The 20,694-nt window shown below is 43.1% G+C and overlaps 1 non-coding gene across 2 annotated transcripts; it reads left to right on the top strand.

Moving 5' to 3' along the window:
- The first annotated feature begins 1,066 nt into the window (after window positions 1–1,066).
- Window positions 1,067–17,895, top strand: LOC101941405 (uncharacterized). 2 transcript variants are annotated; one of them, XR_002889154.3, is made up of 4 exons: window positions 1,110–1,253; window positions 2,345–2,468; window positions 3,698–3,841; window positions 16,112–17,895. It is a non-coding gene; the product is annotated as an uncharacterized LOC101941405 (transcript). The 2 variants fall into 2 exon arrangements; XR_010598703.1 differs by lacking the exon at window positions 16,112–17,895 and having other exon boundaries at window positions 1,067–1,253; window positions 3,698–7,276.
- The last annotated feature ends 2,799 nt before the right edge of the window (window positions 17,896–20,694 follow it).

The raw sequence follows: 20,694 nt of genomic DNA, 5'->3' as shown, positions 1-20,694 counted from the left end.
TGGAAACAGGACTGTTTTCTGAGTAAACAGCACTGGGTCCTGTGTCTGTTTCTTGTGTTATTTTAATGTACATTGACAGTGATGTGATGACTGCCATGTTGGCTGGAGACCTCCAAAGTGAAAAGCAAGAGACTCTATAATGTGAAAGTCTAATTTAAGCTGAGACCTATAGCAGACCCATATCCTCTGTAGATCAGGCACTGAAGGGAATACCTAACACACACTGACTAGTATTTATTTAGACAGTGCCATCATCCTTTCCCTGTCTATTAAAAAGCAATAAAATATATCTGAAAAATTCAGGTTATTACAGCTCCCCAAGCTAAAAAGTTATAAATAGCCCCTATATATAGTACCCCTTCTTGCCTCTCTATTCTCCACCCCTGCACTTTGCCTAGCAGCATGGCCCAGAGAAGCAAACTCAGAGAAAGAACCCCTGCCTTCTCTTTCTATTTCTGCCACAGAGTTGCTGTGTGACCATAAACAGGCCTCTTAACCCCTCTGTTTCTCGACTGCACAATGGGGACCAGGATTCCCTTTGTATGACTCTTCCCCCCCAGGCTTTTAGTCAGGGGGTTGTTTGAGAGCAGCAGTGCTGAAGGGTACTGTACTTTTAGTTCTACGTGCTCTGCAAAGCGCTTTGGAGAGAGGAGACAGGAGTACTAAGGGGGTGGGTGATTTGCTATTGATTGCTCATTAGGATGCTATGATTTTATTATGGCATCGCCTGGCATGATCACATGACTATCATTATAATTTCTTGCCCGTGGGGCTGCCACACCTCACCACCCCTGGGGGGATCGCTGCTGCCAAGCACAGGCTGCCGGGGCAGAGCTGGGGTGGAAAGAAGGAGGCGGGCCCGAGGGGTGGAGTCTCCTGGCCCCCGCCGTGCCCGTCTCTGGTGGGATAAGGCAGGGAGGGCTCCCGCTGCGGTTTGGTGCCAGCCAGCTGTGAAACTGACAAGGGAGCGGAAAGGGGGGGGGGCTCGCTCCCTGTCTGGGGAGGAGGCTGCGACCAGGCGTGCGAGCCCAAGTGTGTTTAAAAAGCAATGAGCCACTCCCCCCTCCCCCCGCGCCACTCTCTTCCCTCGCCAGCCTGTTAGCTCTGCTCCCGGCTGTCTGCGAGTCTAGCGCGCAGCGAGCCCGGCGCTGGCCTGGGAGCGAGGGGCACCGCCAGAGGAGCGGGCAGGGGAGCAGAGGGGGCGTAGGCGGCTTCTGTTGTAGGGCGTGCAGCCCGAAATAAAACAAAACCAGGTCAGTGAGCTTCTTTCACACCCGTCTTCTTCTTTCAGCCGGTGTGTCCGATGGAGCCTTTTAAAGCAGCCGCCAGCTAGTGGTTTCAGAGAGGACCCCAGTAACTCACGGCATGGCTGGTTATACAGTGTGTGTGTGTGTGTTGACAAGCGGAGTTGCAAAGGAGGGTGCGGGGAATCTTTCGTCCTGCTCATCAGCGGGCGGAACTAGGTCGGGCTGCTCGTGTGTCGGGGTTGTGGGGTGACGATGGGGCTGGTGAGTGCCGGCTCTGGCATGGGGTGACAGCCATCTGGCTGAGTCGGTGGTGTCCTCAGATGCCTCCTTGAGCCCGGGCTGAAGCCAGCCCCTCCGCCCACCACCCTCCCCCTTGTCTCTAGCAGCACGGGGGGCTGCATTTCCTTCCTGCCCCCGGGCCTTCCCTAAAGAAATAGTTTCTTCACCGAGGGGTTGTTATCTCCAGCCCGCTGGGCTTTCTATCTCCAGCCCTTTCTCCCGAGGAGGGGCTTCCAGGAGGAGGAGAAGAGACAGCTGTTTAGGGCTTTTCATCTGGCCGATTCTGCTTGACAGGGGTGAAATGATCGCTGGAAGGGCAAGGCAAGGAACCGGAGCTTAGGGGGGGAGACAAGCCCTGCAATTTGGGGGGGGGGGGTAGGCTTTGCATGTGTCCTGCGTTCGGGAGGGGTGAGGCTTTAAAAAGGGGCTTAGCCTATTAAAAGGGGGGGCAGTGGTAGGGATGGTAAAGCGATGTCTGAAATGCCAGCTGATCCGTTGGTGTGTGCGTGCATGTGTTATCTGTCTCCTATACCCATCAACTCTCATATGTAATAGCCACAGGGTGTTTGTTTCCCTTTTCGGCATTGAGGGAGTTGCTAAAGGGGAGGCTGCTTTCAAAAAAAGGGGAACTTGGAGATAGGGAATCGATATTTATTTTTTTCCATTTATTTTTATTTCTAGTCCGAATGAATCTGAAAGCATGTCACACCCCGCTTCCTTGTACCCCTGAAATATAGTTATAGATCCAGGCTAAAAGGATGCTTTGATTTAATAATTTGCTGCTGTGTCTAACCCTTGCTGCATGTAATTCACTGCAGGCAGAACAAAGCTCTGTCACAACTGTGCTTCCTGGTTGTCGCCTCCTGCCTGCAAACCACTGAACATTTTCCACTTGATATCGTCATGCAGAAAGGGAGAAACGAGACGCAATGAGAGATTCAGGTAATTCACCACTAATACGCTCGATATCGGTAACTGTGTCAATGCTCATGTCTGTGGAGTAGTGCAATGCACGGAGATTGTATTGAACTCTGTCTGGGTGATGTCTGGGGTTGCATCAACGTTGTTTAAGTGAGGTTTGCTGAGCAAAAAATCCAGATGACTTTAGAGACTGATCTTTTTCCTTTATTTTTCTCATAGTGCCAGTTAGGGGAGAAACTATCCAGTAACTCAAAACCATCATTCCTATTACAACGTTCTGATGGGTTTTAAGTATTTTTTTTACAGACAAGAATAAAGGGTTAAATATATTAATGGTGACAGAATTTGGCTTTGTTCTTGTTGAATTAGAAATTGCCTCTTTGAAAAGGCAGCATTGCCAAAAATATGGTCTACAAATGTTACCAAGGACTAGCACCAAAGTGCTTTGTTTCAACCATGCTATTTGTTGGCGTGACTTTCCTTGGAAGTAATTCACTGGTTGCCTTTAAAAAAATTAAATTGTGGTTTTGCTTAAAACATAGGAAAAGATTTGTATGCAATAAGTTGCTCTTGGGGGAGCTATTAATTGTGTGTGGGGGTGGGCAAAAGAAAGAACAAAGAAAGCAGGCTTTTGATAAGACCCCCTTAATTCAACTATCCAATACTGAAATTCATCAGCTGCTTCTTCCCTCAGTAAATCTCTTCTTCTCCCCCCTTTCAGAAGTATGGTCCATGTTCTGTTTTGCCCTTCTTCAAACAAGCACAGTTATTCTATTCTGATTGACATTTGCTTAAGTGTTGGGGTTGTCTGTGTAAGTCTGGGGCCACTTAAAACATTTGTAACCTTCAGACGCAATATATTCACAGGTCTTCCTTTCAACCTGTATGTATGTCCAGGTTGAGGTCATAGGCCTTTCCGAAGTGCCCATTGAGACTGAAATAATATACAACTCATGGGACAATGACCAAAAAAATCTTTTCTGTCCTGCTCTTGAAAATGCTGTTCTTAACATTGTAATTATGGTTTTGCTAATTTGAATGAAAAGGTAAATATTAAAGGAACCACTGCTGAGGACTGCAAAGTTATAACAGTTTGTAGTGTTGCCATTCAAAACATTGTCAGGGCATAGATCTGTGGAAAATCCCCCCCGCTTCCCTCCCCCCCGCATACATACCTTCATTTACAATAAAAATAAAGAACTCAATGAAGAGTTCAGTGCTTCACCTGTAACGTCTGTCAATTTTTAAAGGTGACGCTTGGTACAGCTGGCAAGAAAAATGAGGACGTTATCTTGTACAGAAAAAATTGTTTCGGCCGCACCTGACAAAAGTATGGTATGCACATCTCAGTCTCCCTGGAAGCATTGGCCAGTGCTTTGGAATGTCCAGATTAGGTATCTTGATGCCATGAAGAATAATAAATATTTCAATCTGTGTATTGTGTGTGTAAATTGTATGTATCCTGTAATAACATAGAACAGGCTGCTCATCATAAGAGAAGCCAAGGCTTAGCCAACTGAGTCTGGAGCTGGAAGACATGTACTTCAGTGTTCTAATTCTGGCTCTGACACTGATTCACTTGTGTGTTCAACATTGCTAGCTTCTCTGCATCTCAGTTTCCCCAGGCTTGCTCTTGGAGGTGCTCTTCATGTAGATCTGCCACTGGAAATTCTGCATGGCATTTCAGCATGTCCCAATCTGCTGGACATTTAAGCATATAGTTGACTTTACTCAGGTGAATAGTCCCATGAAGGTAGGGAGATACAAACTTGTGTAAAATTGACCTTGTGCTTAAGTATTTTCAGGGTCAAGACCACAGACTGCAAGTCTTTGGGGCCTGGGCTATGTCTATTTCTATACTTGTACAGTGCTTAGTAGAATGGGGCCTTGATACTGATTAGGGTTTCTGGCACTATTGTAATATAAACATTAAATAGTAATCGAGAATGCTTTCAGGATCGGGCCCTCCATCTGTGACATGGGGATAATTGACACTTTTATTTAAAACAAGCAAACAAAAACATTTATTTAGCAGCCAACTTGAGTAAGGGTTGCAGAGCTGGGCCCTTTGATATTGTTTTTGGCAGAACATGGGGAGTATATTAAAAAAACATGGGATCCCAGCACATCTCAAATTCTGTACTGTTTTTAAGATTCTACCTCTAGCTGCTGCTATCGTGTGGGTTGGAAACGAGATCTGAGCCTGGACCTTTTTCCCCTCCACACCATATAGATCCTCTACATAAATTCCACAGATGTTTTTGAGCCTATCAAGAGTTGCCTGCCTTCTTTGCTGATGCCATTTTCTATACAAATCGCTGTTCTGCTGCTCAGCTCTGTGGGGAGAGGAGTGGAAGCCTTTGAAACTGATTTGGCTGAGTTGCACAGTCTCCTGTCAAAGAAAACAGCAATAAGAAACCATCTCAGCTTTCATCTTCTTAAGTTAATTATCTAGGATCTAACAAAATTTTAAACAGGTGATTTTAAAAAAAAAAAGTTTGACTCTGATTGCAGCATTGCCAGCCATGGTTTCCAAGGCGCCCACTCACTGCACCAGAACTGAAGGGTAAGCAATAACAGTTTTATGGGGTGAAAACTCCATCAGTGGGTTAGGTATGCAGGTTGGGGTCAGATCTAAACAATCCTAAAAGAGCCGGAGAAGATGTAGACCCAAGGAAGGGTCCACACTGAATGTTTTGTGAGGAATTGAGTTCTGTCTCAAATAAATATGTTAGTCTCTGAGGTGCCACAAGTACTCCTGTTCTTTTTGCAGATACAGACTAACACGGCTGCTACTCTGAAACCTGTCTCACTAGAGTTTCTTTAGGTGAAGTTAACAGAGAGCTGGTGTGGCATAGAACAGAAGTGGCTTCATAAAGCCTCAGTAGGAAACAGTGGGGGGAGGAAGCAGAAGTTTCTGGGACGAGATCAGCTCCCTGCCTAAAACTTCTGAGGAACTGATGATAAAAAAATTATAGAGAAGCAGTAGCAACTTTCATAGTTAAAGCTGAGTAATAAATACTTAGCCCCTGACCTGGCCTTTTTGCTCTTCAAAGTACTGTACAGATGTTAATGAATTTGTAATCTGTCCCTTCCTACCAGCTGCCCCAGGGTCATTAAAATAGCTGACAAGAAATCATAAGAGGTATAAAATTAATTTGAAAAGCATGTTTTATGATGAAGAGACCTTATTGGGGAAGAGGCTATTACAGCATTCGCTAACTGGAAGATAATTACAAGACATGGAATCTTCATCAGCCAATCTGATCCCCAAATTTCATCCCAATTATGGTTTAAACAGAGTTCAATTTCCTAAGATTTTTGTGAAAGGTGGCAGGCAAATCATCTCAGTCCAGAACTGACTTTCCCAACTTAGGCCTTCGTAGTTTGGGTGCACAAAGAAAAGTGTTTGTGGAAAAAGTGCATGTATAAGTTGGGGTTGGATTTGTGCAAGGGTGTTTGTGTGTGCCAACTCATGTGTGCATCAGGTGATTTGCATTGGCCCAACTTGGCCACATGGATGTTTACAAATGTTGGCCTCTTTGATTTCAGTGACAATTTGGGATGCACTGGGAAGATGGGATTAAGTTCCAAATGTTCTCTCAAAGTCGGAAATGTGGGAGCACATGGTTCCTCCCTCCCACCCCTCTTTCTCCCCAGGATTATTTTAGACCAGGTCTGCACTAGAAACCTTTGCTGGTATGGCAATGTCGTGGCAGTGGTGGTGGTTTGTTTGTTTATTTATTTTGGGGTGATGTTTCTATATTGACAAAAGCCCTAAGGTAGACACAGTAATACTGCCATAAACGTGCTTTTGCTGGTCTGGCTTACTTTGTTTAGGGGACTGGTATAAACTATACTGACAAAAATACTTTTCCCCTGGGGTAAGCTATGCCTCCACTTGCCAGTATAGTTATATTGGTAGATATGCTGGCAAACCTTTTCAAGTTTAGACCTGGCCTTAGGCTAAGTTGAAAGTGAGGGATTTTTTCAGACCCAGGAGTAGGGTGTAAATGTGCTGGGACTCTGGAGGCAAACCTGGGATGTGGGTGGAACCCCGGGGTTAGGGTGGGTTATGCTCCTCTGTCAGAAAATATGTTTGTTACAGCCCCAGCTACGGAGCCTGGTTCTTTAAAATCCGACTTTGAGCTTTGGAGGTCTCTGGTTCAATCATTGTTTCAAGAAAGCAGCTGTCACTTAAATGGAGCTCATCTGGGATTCAAACTGCTGAGAGCCCTTACTTATTTGATAGATGCCATCTTGACACCAGGGATTGAACTGGGGTCCTCCAGAGCTAGAGTATGAGCCTCTACAACTTGACCTAAAGAGTTAGGCTGTCAAGATGGAAGTGACTCACATCTTCTGTGGATTTGGCACAGAGAGGGACACATTGACCAGTGGGTCATACATGTATGTGTGTGTGTAGGGGATTTGGGAAGTGTATGGTACCTTGTGGGAGGTAACTACTGGTTTATTTCACTTCTTTATTGTGTACTAATACTATGGATACTATAATCTTCTAGTGTATTAATATTATACATAGGAACACAGGAATTTGTCTGATCCACTGTGGCAATGTAGCCATTTCCCTGACAGTGGCTAGTATCAGATGCCTCAGAGAAAGGTGCAAGAAATCCTGAAGTAGGCAGGAATAGAATACCCTGCCCACAGGCAAAGTGCCTTCCGAACGCTCATCTATTAGAGACTGGCGTATGCCTTGAAATCTGATTGCTTCTATCCCTTCCAAAACTCTTGCTGTTTTTAATTCTTGTTATTGTAACTCAATGTTCTTGTTATCATTATAAATAAATGTAGTGCTATTAATACCATAATGCGCCACACAGTACATTCTACACAAAGCTGTGCGAGTCTGATACCAAAACAGCAAACACTGCTGTGCTCTGATCAAGTTACTCCTCCATAATTGAACTTAAAAATGATTAAAAATCATAAAACGATGGCAAGGTTCGAGTGCTTGGAACGTTCAACAGGATCCCACTTCCTGAAAGCAAGATGAGGATTTACTCAGTAACCCCAGTAGTTGCAAGCTCTGATCTCAGATGATGAGGCATGATGGGAATTAAGTTTACCTTGCTGGGGCAAAAGAATTTGTATAGTGTGCAACAATTGGTGACTACACCTGTTAGATCAATGGCTCTCAACCTTTCAGACCAGTGTATCCCTTTCAGGAGTCTGATTTGACTTGCATACTGCCAAGTTTCACCTCACTTAAAAACTACTTGCTTACAAAAATCAGACGTAAAACTACAAAAGTGTCACAGCACACTGTTACTGAAACGTTGCTTACTTTCTCATTTTTACCACATAATTATAAAATAAATCAACTGGAATATAAATATTGTACTTTCATTTCAGTATATAATATAAAGAACAGTATAAACAGGTCACTCTGTATGAAATTTTAGTTTGTACTGACTTTGCTAGTGCTTTTTATGTAGCCTGTTGTAGTACTAGGTAAATAACTAGAAGAGTTGATGTATTCCCTGGAAGACCTCTGCGTACCCCCCCTCCCCCCCAGGGAACCACTGTGTTAGATAATAAGGTAAAAATATTAGTTAGGTGATTTTTTTTAACATTATATTCTGAATCTTGACTGATACATTTTATCCTTTAAAAAAAAATTATAGAGAGTGAATATTCCATCAGATGCTGTGTCTTTTTTATCCAGCTCAGATCATCTGCAAATAAAATGAGTTAGGTTGTTGCTGTTGCTTCTTTTCCCTTTTGAAGTAGTATGACCCAACTCCTGCAGCTCGGGATGCCACATTGGCAGATTGCCTGAAGTCCTTGGTCCACTGTTTAATTTACTTTTAAAAAAAATATAACAAATTATTTTTATTCAGATAAATGCACACACCCATGGCATTTGCTTGTACTTGTATTTTCCATGACACATGACTAAAAATTGCTTGTTGGCTGAGTTCACCAGCAGCAAAAACCTACAGTTGATCAGCTTTATCACCGGCCTACAGTTAAAGGGAATATTTATATTTAAACAAGTCTGACTATGGGAGGTAGCATAGTGCAGTGGGTTGAATAGAGGGCTGCTCCTTGGGGCATTTGGATTTAGGTTGACCAGATGCCCTTGAGGCATCAGGAAGTTTAGACTTGAAATTAGACAAAGGTTTCTAACCATCAGAGGAGTGAAGTTCTGGAACAGCCTTCCAAGGGGAACAGTGGGGGCAAAAGACATATCTGGCTTCAAGACTAAGCTTGATACGTTTATGGAGGGGATGGTATGATGGGATAGCCTAATTTTGGCAATTAATTGGTGTTTGACTATTAGCAGTAAATATGCCCAATGGCCTGTGATGGGATGTTAGATGGGGTGGGATCTGAGTTACTACAGAGAATTCTTTCCTGGGTGTTTGGCTGGTGAATCTTGCCCACATGCTCAGGGTTGAGCTGATCACCATATTTGGGGTCGGGAAGGAATTTTCCTCCAGGGCAGATTGGCAGAGGCCCTGGGCTTTTTTTGCCTTCCTCTGCAGTGTGGGGTACGGGCAGGGCCAGCTCCAGGCACCAGCGCAGCAAGCAGGTGCTTGGGGCGGCCAACAGAAAGGAGCGGCACGTCCAGCTCTTTGGTGGCAATTTGGTAGCGGGTCCCTCTCGGAGGGAAGGACCTGCTGCCGAATTGCCGCTGAAGAATGAAGCGGTGGCGGTAGAGCTTCTGCCAAAGTGCCGCCAATCGCGGATATTTTTTTTTCCGCCGCTTGGGGCGGCAAAAACGCTGGAGCTGTCCCTGGGCACGGGTCACTTGCTGGAGGATTCTCTGCACTTGAAGTCTTTAAACCATGATTTGAGGACTTCAATAGCTCAGACATAGGTTTGATACAGGAGTGGGTGAGTGAGATTTTGTGGTCTGGGTTGTGCAGGAGGTCAGACTAGATGATCATAATGGTCCCTTCTGACCTTAAAGTCTATGTCTCTATATAGGCGCCTATGAGCTAATGGAGAAACTGATTGTTATCCTGTATGTGGAGCAGTCACTAGAGGTGGGTGATGAGACACGCACTTGGCAAGTGGGTTTCACAGCTATTTGCTGACAGCAGATGAAAGGTTGAAATTCAGGAATCTTGGGTTCTCATCCAGGCTCTGGAGGGGAATATTCAGTGGTTATAGTCGCTTCTGCTTCTGTCCTCCATGTGCTCTGTTACAATCCAATTCGCCAACAATGGCTTCATCCCCACTCCTATCCACCTTCTCTGCTCCTTCCCATCTTTCCATCCCATTGATTCTTGTTCTTACCACCATCCCTGCTCCTTCTCACCCTGTCCTCCATCACATTTCCCAGCCCCCTGCATGTCAATATGGTAGGTAGCAAGAGAATCTCCCTACTGTGTTCCAGCATCTGCTGTCACAGAAGCCTGCAGCAACTAGGAAAGTCCTGCTCAGTTACCGCAGCTCCAGGATGGAACATGCTGAGTTGTTCTGTGGGGATGGTGCATATGCAGTACAAAAGGAATCTTTGGGGAATTTAGCTGCCAAATTCTAAGAAGTGAGCATAAGTTAGCTGCAATGTTCCTGGATGAATTTGGAAAAGGGGGTGTTACAACCGCAGAACAAAAGGATTGTAAGAATTTTTTGGATGTGGACAAAATGACCTATTTTCTCCTAAACACATTCTCAGAAATGGAAGAACCATTTTGGGTACAACTTTCCACAAAAATTCAGCCTGTGGCAGACACCCACATGGAAAATTTTAATCTGAACAGTTAAAACTTTAACAAAGTTAATAAGTAACTGAAAATGGAAGTGTTGGGAAACCTTAACTAGAGGTGGCGCTACCAGCTTCACCTATAATGTGAAAAATCTGGCAACAAGAGATCGCTTTGAAGGTCCCAGATGCACCTTGCGGTTTGTGTGGAACCTGAACTCAAATCCTGATGTGAATTTCATGCTGCTTCAAGCCAAAATCTTTGTGGGTTTCAATATCCATTGCTTCATATTTTAGGGCCACCTCTACTGAGCTTCTCTATGAGATCAAGCAATGGATAAAAATGACCATACTGCTTTAGACCAACTCTGTAAAAATGGCTTATACCTGAAGAATATTTTGTGCTCTACCCTTTTTTCCAAAGTTTCTTTCTATCCAGTATTCAGTCTCTCACATACCCAGTTCTACAGTGGAACCTAGTTAAACATGCCACCATTATGGCTGTGTGTGATTTGTTTAAATTAGGTTGCTTTAGCTATGTCTACACTGGCAATTGAATGACAAACTTTTATCTTTCAGAGGACTTAGACCCCCTTCCCCCCCAAGACAAAAGTTTTGCCTTGACAAGTGTCCGTGTGAACAGCGCGTTGTTGGCAGGAGCGCTTAAACTCCGCTCGTTGGGGCTAGAAGTTTTTTGTCAGCTGGAGAGCCAACAAACAGCAGCTACATGCACAACTTTTTGTGGCACTGGCTGTGGTGACAAAGCCATGTTGCTAAAAGCTGTGTAGTGTAGACATAGCCAGAGATTGAGACAGATTGGGGCAAAAAGGTAATGAAATTCCTTTTATTTGGTATTGGCCTGAGTAAAAAAAGTGACAACCCTACCAATGTTGTGCATATCCCATGAACTGAGTGCTCTATTTCCAGCTGAATGAGGCGCCAACAACTTGTTGGAGCGCACATTGTTTTGTAAATAAGCCACATTTGCTTCTTTCAGAACAAGCTATGAGGTGGTGTTCTGCCTAAATTTCAATCCCTGATTGACTTAATTGCTGAAGCTTTTGTTGTCAACAAAAGCAATTATAAGCCCCACAATGGATTGGGGGGAAGGGAAATGGAAATTTCTGATTCTCATCAAGTCCACATAACAATTGGTTTTCTCTTTGTGCATTGTATAGAGTATAGAGATGCATGAGGAGATGTGGTTGAAAAAAAATCACCACCATTAGAAAAGACTAGCTTAGCCTCAAATGGAATAATGATAAAAACTGCATTTTAACTAGTCCTGTATGGCTGGGGAGTTTTGGCTTAATTTAGGACCATGACTGATATAAAACAGGTAGACTATATCATAGAATATTGAGTCCCATAGAACTGAATGTCTTGAACATTTTTTTGACTCAACAAGCTGTACACACTGAAAAATAAAGCCACAGATGTTTGTGTGCGCATAAATCAATTTGCCATGTATTTTTATGATGCTCATGTGATGTCCTGCTAAGAGCAGTACTTCAGCACTGTAACTTCATGATTTTGAGTAAGAGAGAATTACCAAGAGGAGCTTTAAAACTTTTTGACATTCTAAATATTAGATGGGCTTGAACCAAAGCTGCATGCCTGACCACCTTGAATTTGGTGTAAGGTCAGATCCAGGTTTGAATTGTTTGACTCTAGTGCAGCTCTGATGCTGACAGTTTTGTATCATTTGTGTCTCTTGGTTTTTTCCTTTTTCTTTCTTGAGTTGAATATGTTTGGACAAGTCCTGGGGTGGTGTAAATTGTCACAGCTCCATTGAATCAGGATCTACTCCGTTGTATATTAACTCCAATGCTGGGCTTGACTGTCTCCTCTCTCCATTCTTTACTCTGAACCGAAGAGTCCCCTCTCCTCTCAGTAGCTATGGCTGGGTGCTGAAAGGCTGGGACAGCTTGGGAAAGCAGGCTCAGCAGAAGAGGTTGGGAACAGCTAATGCCAGTATTAATATTCTTTCTAAACTGATGGATGAGAGGATTATAAAATTGCAGAGGGAAGTGAAACATAAATGTTTGAATTGCATTCAGGATTTTTCAGTGGTCTTGCTCATAAGGTATAGCACAGATAAGCATTTCTTGTTGACACAGATTGTGAAAATATTGTGGACCCCTTCCTTCTCCCCCCAAAAGAAGAGGATTTTCGTGCTAATCTATTTTCTCCTCTCTGGTACTCTTGGTCTCACTTGGTTGCAATATGCAGTTGCATGCCACATTATGATGGCAAATCAGCTCTGAAATACTGTCCCTGTGCAACAAGAGGAAGGAAGAATTTATAGCAAGCGTCTCCAGCTGCCCAGCCCTCCAGCATCTGCTTAGGTCCTGAACCAGCAAAGTGTGCTGAGTCAGTTTCTACTGAGCCGTCTGACAGACATTGAGGGTGTTCAGTACCTTCCAAGATCTGGGCTCCTAGTGATTGATACCTGAAACACCTCTCCCCCATTCCAGCTGCCAAACTCTCCCACACAATTGCCTCTGACTTTTCGCAACAAATGCGATAAATAAATAACCAATGCATCCAGTTGATAAAGTCTGGCACTTTCTAGGAGCAGCACCTCTAAATCAATGCTTTGCCCTCTACCAAAGCCTTCCTGTGCCTCAGCTTATATCCAGCCCACCACTAACCTTTGGTTGTTGCCCTCATCGCTATTAATAAAATACAATAAATTGGCCACAGTCCATGTAAATGTCGGTCACTTCCCTGGATTATTGTCAATTGGCCTGATCCAACTTCCAGTGAAGTCAGTGGGAAGGCTCTCACTAACTCTAGTGGACATTGGATCAAGCCTGTGCAAGCCAGGGTTTTAGTGACTAGGTCCTGTAAATGGGCAGTGAACTCTACTTGAAGGCTGTCTGGTTCAGAACAATGCAATCTGTGATGGAACTCTGTTTTGCCTCCTCTCCCAACTCTGAGTCAGTAATTTCAGTATAAACACTGGCATTACAAAAACATTCTTTCTGGCCTCCTCCCCCAATAACTCACAAACAGATAAAGAAAAGCAATTCAAAGCTGGCATATGGCTAGTTCTCTTTAAGAGTCATCTCCTAGTTAAAGACCCAATCCTGCAAGGTGCTCAGCACCTTCAGCAAGGTGCTAAATACCCTCAACTTCCATTAACTGCAATGAAAGTTAAGAGTGTTCAGCACCTTGTGCACATGCTCAGTTCTTTGCCAGGTTGGTCCCTTAATTACTTCCAAGCAGGTTCACAGTCTATCAATTTACTACAGTTTTGGTTGCTATAGGATCTGCCTACTTAGTGGCTCTCTTCCTCTCCCACTCCTTTGCAAGCATCTTTGGGATCTGTTCAAGAGATGCAACCAGTTACCTTTCTTTCTTTCCTTCCTTATCTTTCTGGGGCAGCTGCTTTTGCATAGATTCATAGATTCCAATGCCAATAGCAAGCAATGTGATCATCTTATCTGACCTGTTATATGACACAGGCCATAACATTTTGGCTCTGTCCTAGCCAGTTACCAGCCCTCCCCAGGGACAATTACTCTGGTGGCCCATCCCCCAGGCGACAATAAACCTTCTCTCCTATGGAAAGTTTATTGGACTAATATAACATCAGTTAAGTCAGAGAGGTCATACTGGCAGGATGTCTACCCCTTAAAATATGGCAGCTCCCACAACTAATTGATACAGTGATGTAAGTCAGAGTAGTTTATCTGCTTGTTAGAGCAATGCTATTGTTAGAAAATGTTTAGTTTTTAAAGAGCAGCTTTAAAAAAAATCTGAATGAGGAATGAACTCTGAAAGATTTGGGGTTTGAAGTTCATTAAAAGCTTGGAACTATCCAAAACCTTTTGAATCTGTAAAACTGGTCTGGAAATTCTGTAAGAATAGGTTTTCTTAAAAGGTTTCCACCTTCTGGGCTTATAGATCAAGCTGGTTGGAACAGACTCTCTTGCTTTATTTTAGTTCTAGTTTCTCCTTCTGTATTTCCCATTCTGGTCTTAGCTGGTTATCTGAACATTTCCAAAATTAAGTTTGTTAAAATGGGGGACAGATGGCAGAGTGTAGCATGGTCTCTGAGTTACAGAAGCTTCTAGTCGAGTAAACAGTAAGCACTGAAAATGAGTGGCAAATCACTACTGACTTCTGATGTCTTAGATGGTGAAAATCTTTGTACTGTTTACTTTGACAATATTCTCAGTGTCTTTCTTTGAAATATACTGTTTACATACAGAAATGTTAAGGTGTTGCAGTATGTTGTTACTTGCCAGATGTGGTATTTGGCCACAGCTGGTATTGCTGTTAGAAGGAGTTCCATTATACAGTAATTGCCACTAAAACATCAAAATTTGCCAGCGGTGGCATTCACAATACTACAGTTCTCCATATAACTAGTAAAGGAAATAGCTGTGATACCGCTAAGAAAATGTTAACTTTTAATGGTGGCTGCTGTGTTTCCATAACATAGTATATCAATGGGATAGGAAGTTGTGAGCCATTCACTCCCTTCTAACAGGAAATCCACTTTTAATAAATTTAACTATATTATTTCTCAAGCACTTGAAGTGTATTTTCTTATTCTTGCTACAGCAATCCCCATTTAAAGTTAATGGCTGGATTTTTCAAAGGTGCTGTCCACCTGCAGCTCCTGTTGACTTACGTGTCAGTCAGAGGTGAAAGTAAGCCGGTATGTCCCGGTACGGTGTACCTGCAAGAGCCGGTTTGCCGTACCGGGGCGGCCCGGCTTTACCAGGGAGCAATTTAAAGGGCCTGGGGCTCCCTGCAGGGGTTGGAGCCCCAGGGCCTTTAAATTGCCACCAGAGCCCCACTGCTGGAGCCCTGGGGTAGGGCTGCGGGGCTCTGGGGGCTATTTAAAAAGTCCGGGGCTCCTGCTGCTTCTACCTTCCCGGCCCTTTAAATAGCTGCCAGAGCTGCGCTACTACTCCAGGCCTCCAGTGGCTATTTACAGGGCTGGGACGGTAGAAGCAAGGGAGCCTCGGGCCCTTTAAATAGCCCCTGGAGCCCAGGGGTAGTGGGGGGGGGGGCTCCGGGGGCTATTTAAAGGACCAGGACGGCAGAGGCAGCTGGAGCCCCTGGGCTGCTGCTGCTATCCTGGTGGGGGGGGCACTTACCTTACAGGATGGGCTGGGGCTGGCTCTGACTCCCTCAGCCACGCCCCTTCCGCCCTAGGCCCCGCCCCTTCTGGGAGCCAGAGCTGGCCCCAGCGCACCGGTAAGTCACTGGACTTTCACCCCTGGTGTCAGTGTATAGTATATAAAGCAGTATAAACAAGTCATTGTCTGTATATGGAAATGTGACTTCACTAGTGCTTTTTACGTAGCCTGTTGTAAAACTAGGCAAATATCTAGATGCGTTGATGTACCGCCTGGAAGTCCTCTGTATAACCACAGGGGTATGTGTACTCCTGATTGAGAACCACTGTACTAGGCCACACAGCTTATTAAAGGTACATAGAGACACAAAGCTATTTTCTTATATCTGAAACAACTCCCATTTCATTTCATCATAATGTTTCCAATATCTAAGCAGTTTTCCTTTGTTTCGTGAGGACATGAAGGCATGGAAAGGGCCCATCATCTGTCATTGCATTTGGAACTTGTCTTGGCTTTAAGATAAATGGACATGTTTAGTAGACTTTTGTCTACAGTTGCATAGAATGGAATCTACAGCATAATTAGAGTAAGGTGATTTGCATATTGGAGCTTCTTCACATAGGTCTCCACAGTCTAATGGTGTATTGTTTCCTGGAAGATACTTAAATGGGGGCCAAGCTGGATATTTGCATTAATAGAGACTTTGTATTCATGATTTTCATTAGAGACCCCCAGAAGATTGTGACCAATTCAAAAAGATTCTTGTGCAATTTAAGAGACATTTTCTTCCAGCCACCATTAATACTCTAATTTATTATCTGTGAATCTTGTAGGGATGGAGAAAAACACCAATGTGTTAACCGTATTATGCTTTTTATCCATAACAGTGAATAAGAAATGAGGATAGCTATTGCATTAGGATTATTTCACTTCATGCAAATATTCAGATGTCCCAACATGCAATTGACTGATGGTGTTAGCATCCCTGTTGATTGGCAATGGAGTGTGGCACCTGCCTGAAGGAGAAATGCAAAGTGAGATCATCTTCAATGTTGAATGGATTTCCGTGACTTTTATATTCTTCTTTTATATGTGAAATTTAAAAGGAAAGTTGACATATGCCATACTTACAGCCAAGCTCTTTGCTCCAGGACTGATGGTTCTCAGTATTTGTTATGGATGTAGCTGGTTAAAATTTTTCAGATGAAATTGGCCTTTTCTGAAAATGAAAACTTCATATTCCCCCCCCCCCCAATTTTTTAGTTGAAATTTGCCATTTGTTAAACAAAAAGTAAAACACTTTTGTTTTATTTTTTTCCTGCTCTTTCTACCCCCTTTTGCATCCTTTTTGATGGCAAAATTGGGGGTGGGGGGAATGAAGGGGGAAGCAGGAAAAATCAAAATCCAAACATTTTCAGTAAAACATTCATGAAATGTTTAAATTTTCAAAATGTTCTCAAAATTTGTTCTGTTTTATTGACCTGCTCTCACCATGAGTAACTTCTGATGTGGTATAAGCAATGGGCTTGCTTCTCCACTTTCTTACCCTGGCTTTTACATGTGTATCACTATTGGCTTCAGGAGAATTACACTGGTGTAAAACTGGTCTGATGGAATCAGGCCCGCCGACAAGGGGGGCAAAGAGGGCAGTTGCCCAGGGGCCCAGGCAATTTAAAAGGGTCCGGGGGAGCCATGGCTGCTGCTGCAGTAACAGTGGTGGCCAGGATCCCTGGGCCCTCTTAAATTGCCCGGGCGGGCCCCAGGGCGCCTAGGCAAGCGAGACTGCTCTGGGGCCCGCACAGCGTGGATGGTCCCGGAAGTGATGGATTTGTTACCTCCGCCCCCGCTCCAGGGACGGCCCTGGCCCTGGAGCCCAGAATTTCTGTTGGCAGGCCTGGACAGAATGAAGAATCAACCCTGATATTCTTTTAAATAGGGTTACCAGATAGCAACTGTGAAAAAACGGGACAGTGGGTGGGGGGTAATAGGCGCCTATATAAAAAAAGTCCCCAAAAATGGGACTGTCCCTATAAAAACGGGACATCTGGTCACTCTACTTTTAAACGATCGTACAAATGACAAATATACTAATAGGCATATTTTCTGTATATGTGTTTAAAAGTTTCATTTCACATTGTTTCTAGTTCTGATATCTGTTTAGTAATGCTTATCTGGCTAAAAGATTGTGAATCAGTGCTAACAGGATTGCTCTAAATTGCCCTGTAATTCTTACAGTGGTAACCTCAAAGGCATTAAAATTTACAATATGCTAATCTTTCAGTGTGGATAGAGTATCATAAATCTGCAGTTTCTAATGATACACAACTTTGTGCATATTCAAAGAAGATAGATCAGGTTACTTCCAATGCAAGCTGGCAGGATATGACTGAGGCAAAAGCCAAACACTGTTGTTGAAAGATCTGCAGTCACTTGTACAATAATTTATATACTCTTGATATGCAATTCTCAAACTGACTAGGAGAGGACAACATGCAGTGGTAAAAAGACCGTGTCTTTTTTGTATGTAAAAAGGACTCCAGAAAATGTATGCAAGCATTTAGGTCAAGGATACCATCTATGAACACTTGTATAATTCTGAATTGAATAGAAATTGTGAAGCTTTATATAAGTAAACATACCTCTAAAATAAAGAAAACTTTCTTGATAGTCATCAACCAAGTTGTTTTTCAACTAGAAAGCCTAGCCCAAGGAGATTCCACTCTGACCCTAATAAAATTAGCCTTCTGCAGCACGCTGTAATACCGTCACTTCTTTCTTGTCTTCATCTGATTCCTACTAGTCTGCTTTCCGACCTTTGCTCAGCAGGTGACTAGTGCTACAACCTGGCCCCAAACAGCTAGTTATATCAGTATCATCCATTCAAAACTCTCTATGTAGATGGAAACCTGCAAGCGACAGTGTTCATAGCACTGAAATAAGTGAAAGGCTATTTCTGAGGTGCTATTAATCTGATTCTTCTCCCACACTGGTGTAAATAGGAGGGACTTGAGTTACACAAGTGGAGTTACTCCACTATAAAACTGGTGTAAGAAAGATCAGAATTGCTCCTTAAAGCTGTATGGAGAAGTAATGTAAATGGCAGTACTAAATTGATTCGCTTCATTATAGGCCATCAGTTTTCTCCGTTATTCCTACTCATGAAACATGTATTTACATAGATTGGGTGGTTGTTGTTTTAGTGGTTTTTTTGTTGTTTTTAAACTAAGTCAGTCAGGGGTCAGCTTTTTCTGAAAAGCAAGAGCACTCAGTGAATATGGATTTTTTCCCCCTGTGTAATGCAGTTATGTTTAATATCTTTGGATTGTAGGAAAACATTACCAAAGTAAAGATTTTCAAGAAAGCTAAATATTAGCCAAAGGAGAAACCTTTTAGCCCACCCCAGAACTATTTAAATAACCGGCAGATGAAATGAAAGAAGCAATGCTTCCACATTGTGCAGAATAGAAAGCTGTTAAACTTATCTCTGAACAGAAAACATCACGGGTTGATTTACTGAAAGAGACTCTCCTAAATAGGCTCCCTTCTGTTGTACACTTGTAAATTTCCCAATTTTTCAACTTCGTCAGTGATGGAAGTACCGGGAGTTTTTGCAACTACGAGCTAGAAGAAACAGCATTTTGTGAACATAGCAGAATTGCAGAAAGATTGCTTGGAATTTTAAATAGGAGTTGGTTACTAGGCCTTTCTGAGTTACTGTACAATGCATTTGGTACCCCATAGCTCACATTATGTTCTCTCGAATGAACTAGATTTGATTAGATTGAGTAGAATATTCTGTGTCCACACACTTTCACTCACTCTAGGACTGGATTTTCTGGTCCATTTAAACAAAGAGGCCTTAAAAGGACCAGAGATAGTTTGGTGGAGAATTCACTTCATGAGAAGAACTCTCCACTGCTGGAAAGCTGGCAGAAGCTGTCCTGTTCTGCCTCCCTGAGCGATAGCAGCTAGATTGATGGAAGAATGCTTCTTTCGACTTAGCTATGAGGTCAACTTAGCTATAGTGCTCAGGGGTGTGGATTTTTCACACTGCTGAGTGCCAGAGCTATGTCAAACTAAGTTTTAAGTGTAGATCAGGCTTTAGGTGCCTAACTACACAATATTTGAATTTACAAATGCAAGTTGTTTTGGATGCTTGAGAGCATTCCAGCAAATGCATGCAAATGACGTAGACCTGGAAAATGCGCATATAGACACAGCCCTGGTCTACACTACAGATTTATTTCAGTAAAGGTACCTTGCAGTTACACTGACCGAACTTCCAATGCAGACAGCACTATGTTGAACAGATGGCTTCTCCTGTCCTACCGCCTCTCTGGGAGTGGAGTACCTATGCCGAGAGGAGATGCTTTCCACTTGTAGGTAGCATCTTCATTAAGTGTAGACAAGCTCTTAGAGGCCACTTAGGAAAATTGGCTCTTGAGTAGAAGCCACAAAATTGCCTCTTCTTTGATTCTTTTTTTAAATCAAGGTAGGGTTGCCAACTTTCTAATTCCAGAAAACCGAACACCTTTGCCCGCTTGCTGCCACACCCCTTCCCTGAGGCCACACCTCTGCCCGACACCCCTCCCCTACTCACTTCATCCCCCCCTCTCTCCGTCACTTGCTTTCCACCACCCTCGCTCACATTTTCATTGCATGGCCCAAACAGGCATATTTATTGTTTTGACAGATGTATTATGCTAATTTCAGGTTTTATTTGTTACAGGATGCTAGAGTTGGCAGCAAAATAGTCAAAGGGGTAATTTTTAAAAAAATTAAATTTCACAAAGGTTTTCATGATTCTTTCCCTCCCTTCTTCCCATTTTTTGTAACCAGCTCCATGTGTTTTGTTTACTAATGTTATTGTAATTTTATGTGTGTAATTAGGACCAAACACATTATCACAGCTGCAATGAGTCCATTAAAGGCCTACTCCTGAAGCCCAAATGCAAATCCATAGAGAACAACCACAGAAATGCACACCTGTCCATATACCTATATAAATAAATCTGTAAATACTGACTCCCACACCTACTGCAGATACACATGTGTGTATTCATGTGTACACATCTAGCATGCACTAACACATATACTGCCACATTATTTATTGTTACAATTATTGTTTAGTGCCTAGAGACCTCAACTAAGATCAGGGCTCCAGGGTGGTAGGTGCTGGACATACACATAAAAAGAGAGTTTATGATCTAGCTAGGCAAAGGTGGCGAGAAATATATGATACATTGGCTCTTCTGCAATTACTGGTCAACAACATTAACTTTTAAAGAAATAATGCATTTCTTTTAGAGTTCCCTTCTCTTTTAAAAACTTGTTATAAAATGAATACACACATTCTATGTCATAAATTTTTTTGTGCGCAAGCCAGCAAAAGGAATTAAAAACAAAGAGTTAGGCTGCAAATTTTATTCACACAGGTGTACACACATGCGGCAATACACATACCTCTCTA

Source organism: Chrysemys picta, chromosome 2, assembly GCF_011386835.1.
Source record: "Chrysemys picta bellii isolate R12L10 chromosome 2, ASM1138683v2, whole genome shotgun sequence".
Lineage (NCBI taxonomy): Eukaryota > Metazoa > Chordata > Testudines > Emydidae > Chrysemys > Chrysemys picta.
This window is presented reverse-complemented; position numbering and strand designations above follow the sequence as displayed.